The sequence below is a fragment of the Lissotriton vulgaris genome, unplaced genomic scaffold (genome assembly GCF_964263255.1).
Source record: "Lissotriton vulgaris unplaced genomic scaffold, aLisVul1.2 SCAFFOLD_2579, whole genome shotgun sequence".
NCBI classification, from domain to species: domain Eukaryota; kingdom Metazoa; phylum Chordata; class Amphibia; order Caudata; family Salamandridae; genus Lissotriton; species Lissotriton vulgaris.
In genome coordinates, this window is record NW_028252852.1 from 299,867 (window position 1) to 314,497 (window position 14,631).

The 14,631-nt window shown below is 46.1% G+C and overlaps 1 pseudogene; it reads left to right on the forward strand.

The window, feature by feature from the left end:
- Positions 1–296: 296 nt before the first annotated feature.
- Positions 297–425, forward strand: LOC147661236 (small Cajal body-specific RNA 14; annotated as a pseudogene).
- Positions 426–14,631: the final 14,206 nt, after the last annotated feature.

The following is a 14,631-nucleotide window of genomic DNA, read 5'->3' on the forward strand; positions in this document are numbered from 1 at the left end:
CTCCAACACCCTACATGCATGCGCATGCGCATACGCAGAGACACACACACACACACACGAGCGCCCATGCACCCCCACATAAAGAGAACTCACCCCTGCTGTCGCATACACACACACACACACACACACACACACACACGTGCATTAAGAGCCCCCGCCCCCCTCCCCCCGCCGCCACTTACCGCTACTCCGGTCTTCAGCTGCCACCGCGGGGCTCTCTCTAGGGCATGGGCTTCTCTCCGTGGGCGCGGCTTCTCTCCGTGGGCGGTTCGATCCCCGGCCGCTCCTCCTCACACGTGGGTGTCCTCCCTGACGGTTGCATGCGTCAGTAATACCATGTGACCCCAAGGCAGCCACGTACAGCAACGAGAGGGGGCCCACTGCCGACAGGACCCCCAGGTGCCTGTGCTACGGCTCCCTACAGCATTTTAAAGGCGGCGCGGGGACGCCGCGCGAACCTGCACCGAGATATGGAGATACTGAGACAGGAAACAAACCAAACGTTTCCACCGAAATTTGTACAGACTGGAGCAGTGCGTAGGTTTCAGTGCACGCGCGTGTGTGTAAATAAGTGCGAAGTGGGGATGGGCAGGCCATTTTACAAGCATGCAAAACACACTTTGACGTAAAGGCTCTAGGTTCTGTAATAACTACCTTCAAGGTTGAAGCAGATGGTTATGAAGCCAGGCTACGGGGTTCGAGTCCTGGCAACGGCTCAAACACCCTGTGTTTCCGTGGGGGTTACTTTGGGCTGGCATACGCGCGCAGGAGATAAATTAGTGGAACGGGGGTTAAATGGTTTCCGGTTACCCTGTGTGTAAACGAAGAAAGGAAATACGTGCACAAATACGTGCCATGGCTTATTATCTCCCCTGCGCAAGCCGACCCCTGGTTTTGCTACTAAAAGTTGGTTCTTAGTTATAAGCTGAAGGAATTTGCTGGGGGGAAACAGTTTAATGTGAAAAGGGTGTGGCACAGCGGCTAGGGTTGCTGGTTCTGAATGCTGGTTGAACGGATCGATCAACAGCAGCAGGTTACCGCAGCACCATGTGACATTTGCCAATAGCGCACTTAATGTAACGTTGTTGTAAAAGTGAGTACACACGTTCTCAATCTTGGGGTAATTGTCCCAGTTGAAAAAAACACAAATTACGGCAAATGTTTTCCCCAAGGCAAACGTACGACACAGTATGCCTGCAGCACTCCCAGTGCAGTAAATTGAGACAATAGAGAGCTTCAGGGTAGTGGTCACGGAAATTCTATGCGCAGGAGTACAGTCGTAAGTCCGTAGGTAGTCACTAACGTATTACGGCGAATTCCAGGCGTATTGTATGTGTATCTTGCCTACACCAGAGGGTGTGCGTGTAGAGGGTGGGCCATTAAATAAGAAAGCTATTTACAAATACGGGAAAGCTGGACTGTAAAAATTGCTTTCTCACGTATGTTAATTCCGTACACATCGTCAAATACATTGTCATGCTTAGGTTACACAGAACGTGCATGCTTTTCTGCCCCCCTTCCCTCGTTGTGCCTGCTAGTCCCTGCTTGTGACCCGGTTGCTGTGTTAGGTGGGACTAGGGGGAGGGTGGTGGGAGGAGTCCGCTGGTGGGCAGGTGTGTGTGAGGGTGCGGTAGAAGCACTGCGGGAGAGAAGCTATGGTCTGGAGAGCACACACCAACCACGGGGCAAGAACTTGGAGCAAGAAGAAACCACAGTGACGCCCACCCTCAGCACCACTGCTCTCACCCCAGCACCCGCGCATTTCCAATTGCTGTTTCCCAAGTTTAACCTGCGCGTTTGCCAAAAGAGCTCTATTCTGAGCCCCGCGTCCATCTGCTCCACCCCCTCTTGTGCCCTCAGCTCTGACCGGTGCCCGGGTCCGACATAGCGGCTCTTACCCCTTGGTCATCAACTCTTGCCCCGTACCGCCCTCTGACCTCAAGCAGGGCATTCGTCCCTTGCCACTTTACAAAAATGTCAGAAATACAAATACAACTGGATATCATTTATTTACCTTATTGGCTGGGTAACCTGGCTCATAGTTGACTCTTCATTATTCTAGTTTTAGAGAGGTTACTGCCAGTGCCTTTGAAGATATATTTCTACATGACCAACAGGATGTATCAATACATCTAAGTCCCGTAAATACAACACAAATTACAATAGAAATGCTATAGGTGTCACATTTGCAAAAGTTAAAAAATATTGGCATTGTCATACACAATGTCAATAACTCAAACTTTAATGCTCCGAGATCTATTGCACTGCAAATGCTTGTTTTTGTACTCGTGCGTGGTGAGGTGCCCTCGGGGGAGGGAGGAGGAGGCCATTGTTTTGGGTTTGCGGACAGTCGCAGAATCGAAAGCAGACTTTCAGTGAGTGTTTTTTTTCATTTACTTTTTAAATCGATTGTTATGACTATGCTTTTGTCCCTGCCTGTTCAGCTTCTTTACAATAGCGATTGCGAAAGCTATCAATTTCAGTGCTGCTTTTTCTTGCAGCATTTACCATCTTTATACAACAATTCAGAGTTTGATAACAAATTAATGTAACACATTGTAATATACAATGCCAATAGCTCAAACTTTAAAGCTGGGAGACCTATTGCATTGTAAATGCTTGTTCTACTTGTCCTTGTCTCACTTATTACGAGTTGGCCTCCCTCCCTTCACTCGTCTGGCCTTCGGATGTGGCTTGGCAAATCACGAGGATTTACTGGGAATGACAGCCCTATTATCATACCCGGCTAGAGTGGAAGGCGCTTACATTTTCAGCATTCTGCTGGCGTTTCCTGTCATGAGGTGAGGCTCACCTCATGAAAATGACTGGGATGAGTACTACTAGGAATAATAACAAGCATTGGAAATGCAATAGGTCTCGCATTAGAAAAGTTGGAGTTATTGGTCTTGTAAATGACATATTTTATTTATTTGTTGGTTTTTAAAATTGCTAAATTGAAGGCTTTGTCATTTACAATGCCAATAGTTATAACTTTCGCGAATGTGACACCTATAGCATTTGGAATGCAACATGTTTTGTATTTACGTGACTTAGATGGCAGCTCTGGTCGTTAGGCCACATCTCTAGAGAGCAGGAGAGTGCAGCAGGGGAGAGAAGCACAGCAATGCAATAGGTCTCGCATTAGGAAAGTTTGAGCTATTGGTATTGTAAAGGACACATTTTTTATTTATGTGCTTGTTTTGAAAATAGCGAATTAATAGCTTTGTTATTTACAATGCCAATAGTTTTATATTTCGCAAATGTGACACCGATTGTAACACAATATGTGTTGTGATGGTGAGGGGTTGAGGGTGAGGGGTTGAGGGTGAGTGAGGGTGAGGGGTTGAGGGTGAGTGAGGGTGAGGGGTTGAGGGTGAGTGAGGGTGAGTGAGGGTGAGTGAGGGTGAGTGAGGGTGAGTGAGGGTGAGGGGTTGAGGGGGAAGGGTCGAGGGTGAGGGGTTGAGGGTGAGTGAGGGTGAGGGGTTGAGGGTGAGTGAGGGTGAGGGGTTGAGGGTGAGTGAGGGTGAGGGTGAGTGAGGGTGAGGGGTTGAGGGTGAGTGAGGGTGAGTGAGGGTGAGGGGTTGAGGGTGAGTGAGGGTGAGGGTGAGTGAGGGTGAGTGAGGGTGAGGCTGAGGGGTTGAGGGTGAGTGAGGGTGAGTGAGAGTGAGGGTGAGTGAGGGGTTGAGGGTGAGGGGTTGAGGGTGAGTGAGGGTGAGGGTGAGGGGTTGAGGGTGAGTGAGGGTGAGGGGTTGAGGGTGAGTGAGGGTGAGGGTGAGTGAGGGTGAGGGGTTGAGGGTGAGTGAGGGTGAGGGTGAGTGAGGGTGAGTGAGGGTGAGGGTGAGTGAGGGTGAGTGAGGGTGAATGAGGGTGAGTGAGGGCGAGTGAGGGCGAGTGAGGGTGAGTGAGGGCGAGTGAGGGCGAGTGAGGGTGAGTGAGGGTGAGTGAGGGTGAGTGAGGGTGAGGGGTTGAGGGTGAGTGAGGGTGAGGGTGGGTGAGGGTGAGGGTGAGTGAGGGTGAGGGGTTGAGGGTGAGTGAGGGTGAGGGGTTGAGGGTGAGTGAGGGTGAGGGTGAGGGTGAGTGAGGGTGAGTGAGGGTGAGTGAGGGTGAGGGTGAGGGGTTGAGGGTGAGGGAGGGTGAGGGGTTGAGGGTGAGTGAGTGTGAGGGTGAGTGAGGATGAGGGGTTGAGGGTGGGTGAGGGTGAGTGAGGGTGAGGGTGAGTGAGGTTGAGGGTGAGTGAGAGTGAGGGTGAGTGAGGGTGAGTGAGGGTGAGGGTGAGTGAGGGTGTTGCAACTTTTTTTGTTACTTTTGATCCACACTTTTTGTCTGAAATCGCCGCATTAGATAGCAGATGACCGATTATGTGGTAAATACGGCAAGCCCAAAGTAATGCGGGAACTGCCACAGCTTCAAAATCGCATAATTCCAGTGGTCCTGGGTATAGATGGGGCACGTGATGGTTTATTAATGCCTAGGCCGGCTTTACACACACAGGTTCATGTAAAGTGAAAGCAAACCCTCTTTCCCTCACCAACAAGCCATCTGCAGTCTCAGTGCAAAATAACATTGTCCATTACAGGAAGTGAGGTTTATTCTCAGGGGATACTCAGTACGTGTACTAACAGCATGGCCCTCAGTGCTGAAGACAGACGCTGCTGTCGACATGGCGCGGTTTTATTTGCCCCAAAAAAAAATGCACTAATGTATATTTATTTACAAGTCGTTTTATTGATTTTCATGAGCAATTTGCTGAAGCGATAACGTGCAAGTTCACCTAGATATTGCTAAGAGTGTTGGAAAAATCGAATGGATTTATTAAATAATGGGCAACAGCCTCTGGCAAAGCAATTGCCGTAAAAAAAAAAGTTGTTTGCTCTGTAAATTGAAACTAGTTCGTTCCGGGATTCTCCAGCCTCTTAGTGATCGTCTGGCCTGACCCGTCTGTAGGCTGTCAATGCTTGGAGAGAGCAGATCGGCTGGGGGAGGGGAGGGGGATCAGATTGCCACATGTATGCAGGAACAAGGGGGGATTCTAGCATTCACTAGTGCACAAATAAGAGAGGCTTTTAGTGCGGGTGTTTTTTTATTTTTTATTTCATTTTGGGAACACGTCATACGATTTGTTTTAAACCTTTAACCAGCAACAGAAAAGAGAAAAAATATGTTTACATTTTTTTACCACATTGAAAGAATGGCCGTTTGCAATCATGCAAGCTGCGTGGCGAAATGAATCCGTGTTATGGTATCAAACTATTAACAAGACGGAGGGAAGGAAGATAAGGGGAGGGGGGAGGAGAAATGCGACACGGCGGGCAGGGGAGGGGGCGAGGGGGGAGGAGAAATGCCACACAAACAAGACGGAGGGAAGGCAGATGAGGGGAGGGGGAGGAGAAATGCGACACGGCGGGCAGGGGAGGGGGCGAGAGGGGAGGAGAAATGCGACGTGCGGATGAGGGAACTGATGTGGACTCGCTTTTAAGCTCAATGCGCATGCGCATTGAGCTTAAAAGTCACGGGCACTGCAAGGAATCGCCACGATTCCTTGCAAGTTAGTTAAAGAGTGGTTAAGCCCCCATAGTCTCGCAAGCTCGATGCGCATGCGCATCGACAGGCGAGACCTAAAAATTACTTTTAAGTAGTCTGAACATTCACCAAAACATCTCTGGCCTAAAGACAATAATGTTCCCATGGCAACTGTAAGTGCTCTGAAGCAGCTATGACACAGTGTGGGTGCTAAATAAAAGCCCCTCGTGAAAAGACAACTTTTTTTCAGTGGCACAAACATCACACATGCAGCATCTGTGCGAGAGGAAGCCAGCAGCACAATCTGCAAATGTTTTTCTCTGTACACAGAGAATATCAGGGGATAAATTAGCCATGCAGCCTGAGAGACAGCAACAAGCCCTATCTGTAAGAGTGCCAGCGTTCATTTTGCTTTTGATTTGATTCCAGTATGAGGACTGTGTCTGCTCCTAGACACGTTGACTCACTCTGCAATGCGCGGAAAGCCAGGTTCAAGAGCACGGCCAAGAGCGCTGGAACGCTCATTTATATTCAGCTGTAGACAGTGTGACATGCCTGCATACCCAGAATGCAGTGCGAGTTAACCGTAGAATGTTTAACAAATGGTGCCTCATTTTGAGGTCGAGCCTATGCGGAAGACCTATTGTGGGCTTACCAGAACTATACTGGGGCTTGCAGTCCGCTCAATGCTTACCATTGGATGGCTTTCCTGAAACTCTTGTTTGCCTGCTTCTTATTTGTGTCCTAGGTTATCAAACTTGTGTTTGTCCATCCCATGGAGCATAGCTTCTTTATCATCTCTTTTCATTGACTGGCTTCTATATTTCCACTGCTTGCTTTGTCTTTTGGGCTAAGCATTCCATGAATGTTTCCAGTATGTTGCCCTTGTGTACTTCTCTCCCCCTGAGCTCCTTGTTGCTTTCAGTTGCTCGTGGGCTTCTCCCCCTACTTCACTTTTATGTTGCAATCACCTTTATGTACTTCCCCCGTTGCTTTCTCGCCCTTGTGCTTCTTTCCGCCCGCTCTATGTTGCTTTCTCGCTCCTTGCTTGTCCTCCTCATCATTGATCACACCACATTATTTACCCCACGTATGCCCTCTGTGTGGCTCCACCACCCCCTTTACGTAAAAACACTTTTGTACTATTTTCTGTTTGTTTATTTAACAATCCAAACATAATAACCATAGGCAAATCCAAAGAGTCCCAACAGCAACATCGATTGGCTTTGGCAATGCTTATTGTTTGTTCTAAGTGAGATGTGAGGGTTTCAGGCAGGAATAAGATTTTGTGTTTTCAGGGAAACCAATTTAATAAGAGAGTGTTAAATAAGCCCTGTCTTTAGCTGCCACCATAAACTGTCAGCAGTAAACAAAGTAGCCATTTGCTTCTTCTATTTTAAGATCATGAAAGTTCCTATGCGATCTAAAAACATTTGAGTAAAATAGGGAGAGGGTGCGGAGTAAGGGAGAGAATGTGGTGTAAAGGCCAGAAGTTCACACTTTGGAAGTGGGGAATCGGATTTGAGTCTTTGCATTAGTTCAATATCCTGTGGTTCTGCCCACATCACTTAATCTCCATGTGCCTACAAAACACAATCTTTGGCAAAGCCAATAGGTCTTGCCTATGCAAGAGCTATTTGCTTGGCCAATGTTTTAGCAATGTTGTACACCAGCGTGGCTGCTGTTCAGCATGGCTTAAAGTTTAGTTGCATAGAGGAGAGTTGCGTGAAGTGTCATAGAGTGGAATGGCGAGGAGTGGAGAAGAATGGACTGACAGAGAGTGTTGTGTATTGGAGTGGCATAGTGTGGAGTCGAATAGCATGACATACACTGGAGTGGCATAGAGTAGAAGGGACTGGTGCAGATTGCATTGGCGTAAAGTGTTGCAGAGAATAGGGGCATACAGTTCAGTGGCATTGAGTGCAGTGGCATTAAATTCAGTGGCATAAAATGCAGTGTCATAGAATGGAGTGGCATAGCTTAGAGTGGTGCATAGTAGAGTGCAGTGGTGGAGAGTGGAGTGGTGTAAAGTGGAGTGGCGCAGAGTAGAGTGGCACCTAGTAGAGTAGCGCAGAGTATAGTGGTGCATAGTGTGCAGTGGCATGGAGTACAGTGGCACAGAGTGCAGTGGGGTTGAGTGGCATAGAGTAGTGAAGAATGGAGCAACATAGAGTTGAGTGATGCAGAAGGCAGTGGCGCAGAGTAGAGTCGAGTGGCATAGAGTGCAGTGGAATAGATTGCAGAGTAGAGTCAAGTGGCGTAAAATACATTGGCGTGGAGTGGTGCAGAGTAGTGTAGAGTGGTGCAGAGTAGATTATAGTGCCGTTTTGTGCAGTGGAATAGAGTGCAGTGGCGTAGAGTGGAGTAGTGTATGGTGGAGTAGAGCAGAGAAGAGTTGTGTAGAGTTATGTGGTGGAGAATGCAGTGTTGCAGAGTAGAGTGTCAGAGTGCAGTGGAATAGAGTGTAGTAGAGTGGCGTAGAGAGCAGTGACATAGAGTAGAGTGATCCAGAGTAGAGTGCAGTGGCATAGAGTATAGTGACATAGAGTAGAGTGGCATAGAGTATATAGTTTCAGAGTAGAGTGAACTGGTATAGAGTGGAGTGGAGCAGGGTAGAGTGCAGTTGTGTGGAATGGCATAGAGTGTAATGCATAGAGCAAAGTGGTGAAGAATGCAGGGGCTTGGAGTGCAGTGGTGCAGAGTAGATTAGAGTGGCATACAGTGGATTGCTGTATGCAGGGGCATATAGTTGAGTGTTGCAGAGTAAAGTGCATTGGCGTAGAGTGTGTTGGCATAGAGTAGAGTAGCGCAGAGTGCAGTGTTTCAGAGTGGCATAAATACAGTGGAATTTAGTTGTGAAGAGTAGATTTGTGTGGCCTAGACTGCAGTGGGGCGTGGTAGAAAGTGCAGTGGTGTAGAATAGAGTGACAAATAGAGTGGTACAAGGTAGAGTAGAAAGGCTTAGTGTAAAGTAGCATAGAGTGCAGTGGCGTAGAGGGGAGTGGTGCAGAGTGCAGTGGCATGGACTGGTGTAAAGTGGAGTGGTGCAGTGTAGTGTGCAGTGGTGTGGAGTGTTGCAGAGTTGAGTGGAGTAGAGCACAGTATGCCTTGTATGGAAGCGCACTGCCACTGCAGACAACACATTTCAATCGAAATGACCAATACATTTCCACAGACAATAACATTTACTAATAAAACTATACAGTGCACAAACGAAAATGTGTGGGAATATTAAAATATTTTTTTACAGCGCACTTCAGAAATAACAAAAAATGTGATTCATTTGTGTTCCTAATTAAAATATATTCTGAAATACTTACACAGTTCATTTAAATGGTGTTATTTGCTAGAAAAACCTCTTCCCTATTCCCAGTATCCAGCAAGATTGTCACATAAATTCGCTCACTTTGAAGTCAGAGAAAGAAAAGTAAACAAGCACTGGCCCTTGGAAGAGAGCACCTGACATTTGACCTCGGACTTTGAGTGCACAGCAACTGAGACAAGATAAGGACAAGATTTAAGGGCCTGTTTGCAGATAGGGAGTTCCTGCAAGAATATGCCTTAGGCAATTGTAGGGACAAACTGAATCTGTAGAGCCTAAAGCAAATAGAAAGCCAGAAAATATGAGTTACACACCATAAAGCCAATGGTAATAATAGAATGGAATCAGAGGCGCGACTATTTCGGGGGGAGGGGCTAATTCTTCCAGCAATAGGCAGAGTGAAGATGCACAGCCCGTGGAAGGGGCGAAAAAACAACCAAGCCTTGTCAACAAATGAATGGTCTTTTAAAGACCTGTGAAGTACTTGTGTGCAGCTGCCATAAGACAGACGACAGACCAGCCAGCCCACAACAGCTTAAAAACTGTCTGTGTGTGTGCCCGGGAAGCTTTCTCAGCCCGGGCTGACACGACAGTGGAGGGGCAGGGGGGCCGGGGGCGATGAGACTGAAGCCTTTTGAGCCCTATGGGTGTTGCGCACCTGGGTGGAATGCTTTTCTAGGTCAACTTTCTGAAAGTCCCCAAGATGTCTTTAGCAAACCAGACAGCTGTGCTATCTAGTAGGCTGCGACCTAATGAAGGTGTCCTCATTGGCGGCTCCTAGCAAGAAAAAGTAGTGGGCAGCGCGGTGCAATATTTTAAGGGAAAAAAGAAATACGTACCTGCTGTCTCACCGCCTTGGTGCTCTTCAGCTCACAATACACAGGCTCCCAGACTCCCCTGCACCAATCCAGACACTGCTCTCATGCTAGTATTCCCCAGCATGAGAGAAGAACCAGGATTGAGCAGAGCGGGCTGGTTTTACGCTCCAGCAAGGTTTGGGAGCCTATGCCTGCTGCTCTCAATGCAGCATGGAAATACCTAAGTGCGCATGACAGTTTGACTGTTCTAAGACAGCAGTGCCCTGTGCCCACCACTCCTCCTGCTGCTCTGAGGCTCCACACTCAAAACTCGGCTCCAGCACCGTATAGTAAAATACAATGATAATAAAGCAGTTTTATTGATTGCTTTATTATCATTTTATTTTACATGTATTATGTGTTGGCTCCAGCAATGGGGCGGCGCTCCGCCGCCTTAGGAAGGAGCCACCACTGATTACTTATATAAACAGCTCAAATACCTTTGGGTCGAGGTTGTCCTGTATAAAAAACGTCAAAGAAAAAAAATATAGACATAAAAAAACATACCCGACAACAGAGAAAGGCCACTAATTATCTACAGCAACCCTAAACGACCCCCCTTTTCCAAACCCCACCACCGTAATCAGACGCCATTCGTGTGCGTTTACTGTGCAAGTCCTGAGTTTGAGAAGGACAGACAGACCGTCCCGCAGCCACTCGGATTCTTTACACTACACACCGGACAGGGTTCCGTTGCGGGCTCCTTGGAGAGCGGGGGGGGGGAGGGGGTCCTCTCACCACTGTTGTCTATGGGGAGCCGGCACCTCCACCACACCAGCCCGGGCCTTGTGTCAGAAGGCCGCCATCCCTTCACTGACTCAGCGTCCTGCCAGCTGGCAGGCGCGGCTGGAAAGTGAACTGCGCGCACCATCCTTTTTCGTGCACAGAAAGGCGTCCTTGTGGCCAAGCCGTTGGGCCCGGGTCCAGTCTGAGTGACTCATTCACTCCTGACCGCGGTCACTGGGACGGGGTCCTCGCGTTGACTCATTCATTCTTCCTGAACGCGAAAGAGTCTCTCGAAATGCTATCCTCCGTGGCTCGCGCAGCACAAGAATGTGAGGCCTTATCCTGCCAGGCACGTCTACGCCATGACGTAGTGCTACACATCTCACACATCCGCTGTACAGTTGGGCAACCAACCTGTATAGCATAAGGCACATACATATTTAGGTGAGATGAAAAAGTGTGTGGGGGAATCTCTAAAAGGGTGTAGGCTAAGAAGTGTAACTTTCAGAGAGCCGTACTCTATGTAACTAAGGATGTGGCTTTAAAACCTATTAACTAAAATCCTGTCTTTCCGAGTATGCCATCCATGATGCCTTTCTGCGAGACATCTGATACGACATTTAGACATTTAACACAACAGCAAACATGCTTACAAAAAAACAAGCCAGAACTGCTGGATTTGCCAATGCTTGTTAGTTGCATAAGATAACTGCATAAAAATGATTGTGTTGTGTATGTTTGGAATTAGAAATGTTTCAATTCTGAAAATAAAAGACTGAATTAAACGTTCCTAAGGTGGTCTTTGGAGTCTCATATTCACTCCCGTTTTTCTCTTCACGCCATTTTCCTCCGCAGTCTGTGTTAGACACGTGAGCCCTCCTCTCCCCACATCTTTTTGAAATCCTCTATCTCCATATCTCTCATCTATCTCCATTCCCTTCAGTGCCCTATTTCACGCGGTGCTGCATGCACTTCCTTGCACCTCCTTCACTTCACCGTCACCGCACAAGCCCGCTGCTGTGTAACCAATGCATTTTCTTTCACTTTCCCCTGCCAATATAATTTCGACAGCTGTAGACCCCTTTCTCACACAATTGCAGAACACCACAATTTTAACTAGCAGACATGGCCATTGCTCTGTACACTGCAGAGAGGCCAAGGACTGAATGAACACGTTTCTGACCCACTGATAGGCACCATGAGGTTTTCTCACTGCCTTCAGCCTCAGCTCCAGAGCTCTAAATCATAAACACACGTTCACATCTCCACACCCTACTATCCCAACTACCACACATACCCACCATCACCCACAAACAGTACACAACTCTATCCTATCCCACTAACCAATACAATCATTACTAACACGCCAATCAACACCATAAATAACTACATCCCACTCAGACACACTCTCCCTGCTGTAATTACACCTAACAGCCCACCTTTTATCACTAACAAATATATAATGATCCTTCCATCAGTTGACTTAAAAATATATATATATATATCCTTCACTCTTTTATCCCTCCACTATCCCTTTTCTATCAAAATTAACAGACTAACATGTTCACTTCTCAAATTCTATATTCCATATTCAACTATACTAATATACTGCCCAAATAACTGAATAACATATCTACTACTCAAATTACTTCATATTTATTCTATACTAATTTTCAACACTAACCCTTTATGGGTTCCGGAGTGGCGTGCTACTCGCCAAAAAAGCTCTTCAACACCCATCAGGGGTAACAAGTGCTATATGAATGCAAATCTTTCTTCCCCTTTTATCCATCCGCTATCCTTCTCACTCCAAGTAACACACTAATATCCACCACTGAAATTACCTCATATTTCACCATATTAATTCACCACTAATCCTTTATAGGCTTCCTGAATAGCGTGCAACAACAAGCGAGCGATAAATAAATACAAACCTTTTTTCCTCCTCTATCCTTCTGCTATCATTCCAAATCCAAATAACTGACTAACCTATCCACCACTTAAAATGTACTTGCATGTTTCACTATACTAATTCAACACTAATCCTCTGTGGGTCCCGGAGTAGCGTGCTACTCGCCGAAAAAGCGCTTCGACGCCTCATCAGGGGTAGTAAGCGCTACATAAATGCAATTACAATACAATACAATTCTATACAAGAGTAACATGCTGTATGTACAAAATATAGAAACGCAACATCCTGGTAAAAGGAAACATTCGTAGGAAATTCCATATTATGTCAAATAAGTGAAATGTTAACAGTCACTATTGCTGACATGAATTACCAGTCAATGCGTAAACACCAACAATATATTTGCGGTAAAGTTGAGAATTTGAACATAGGGCCTCAGACAGCAGTTTAAATGTCAGTTTTTCATTATTGCCAGGTTTGGAAAAACGAACTCACTAAAATAGAAAAATACAGTTCCACATGGAGACGTTCATATTATTTTTTGTTAAGCCACCTTAATGTTGCCAATGCAGAAATGCATCAATAAATGCAAATAAAGAGAGTTGCTCAATAATAACTTATACTTTGATGAGAGGCAGGCCCGTGTTTTCTTGATAATATTTGAATGGCAGAGGTAAGGAACAACGCGAGTGTGCTTATTTTATAGATTGATGATACACAAATAAAGCCATTTTGTACAGAAATGCAGACGGTGCAGTGATTAGTGCAGAGTGTTATCTGTTAAACGCAAAGGTTCAAAAAGTGAAAAACAAAATCAAATAAAAATCTAAAAACACAAGTTACTACCTAGTGAATCCTAACAATAAGCTTGCATTCATAAGTTGACGTTTCAACGATAGAGTCTGAAATCGGAAATGGTCTTCCTCAGGACTGGATATATTCTAACAAGGGGTGGCATCACTGAGTGATGTTTGCTTAGAACTATCAACAACCAAATATGAAAGGATGACGAGTATTTTTACAGTGAGGTAGGAATAATTTAGGAACATTTCAAATCAGAAAATCCAAAGCTAAAATTAGTGCACACGTACAAGCACATTTCAATCTGCAGATGAATGAACACTGCTTTTAGACTTGGAACACGCTATAGATGGCAACTTGAAGATATATGGACAATGACATAACAATTCTGCTCAACATGCCTATGGGGCAAAGCAGAGCATGACATGGCAGTCTGTATTTTACATGGAGGGTGGTGTGTAAACTGGCATTAAAGCAGTTTCAGTAAAATAATGCGTGACCTATGGGGCAGTTCATAACCTGCCATAGCAGTATAGACTTCTGGGGCAAGGGGAATACTGCCTTTATGGCTGCTGTCTGAGGCCTGGCTGGTGGGATCCGTAACATGATGAACATTTTTAGGTTGAGCTTGGGCAGCTCATGCGCTGCTCTGCGTGGCATGCTGTATTGGAGTATGGACTTGAAGCCCCACACACTCTCCGCCCATATTTGTCATTGGCTTGTGTCATTGTCCTTTGTAAATGCTGGCTTTTGGTTCGTTAATGGGCTTGTTAGTCCCTCCTTAGTACCGCCTTGTCTTCATTTGTAACCTCCCATGGGGACTGGCCCATTGACTTCGGTTGTTATATGGTACCTCTTCTTTAGTCTGTAAGCACTATTTTCTTTAATACATTTCTTCTACTGCAGTCACTAAATGATTTCCTGCAACGTTCAGTGCATTCAGCACGCCATGGGTGCTTTCAAAGGGCGCTTTTACAAAAAAAATCATTTGTTTCCCAACTTGAAAAACAAATGATTTGTTTGGTAAAAGCGCCCCATACCGCACTTTCGCTGTAATAGCACAACAGACCTTTCTTTAGACCCAGCTCGTCTAAAAAATGGGGCGTGGCCTCTATTAACGTGAAAGCGCAGCATGGGGTGCTTGTAAGCAACAGGCATTTGCAATGCAATAGGTCTCGCATTTTAGAAACTTTGACCTATTGGTATTGTAAATGACAATACCTTTTATTATTTTACGTTTTTTAAACACATAAATAAAAGGCGTTTACAATGCCAATAGCTCAAAATCAGGCGATTGCGAGACCCATTGCATTGCAAATGCTTGTTTTTATTACTTCCCCCTTAAGGACTAGGTGTACAACGATAAGGCTTGGTAGCCTGAAATGACACTATACAATTGATAGTTTAAGATTTTTTTCTAATTATTCTTGGCATAGAACTTTCCAAATCTCTCTCGGAAGAGTCTGGCTTGGCCGTTCAGTGTATCTGGTGAACAT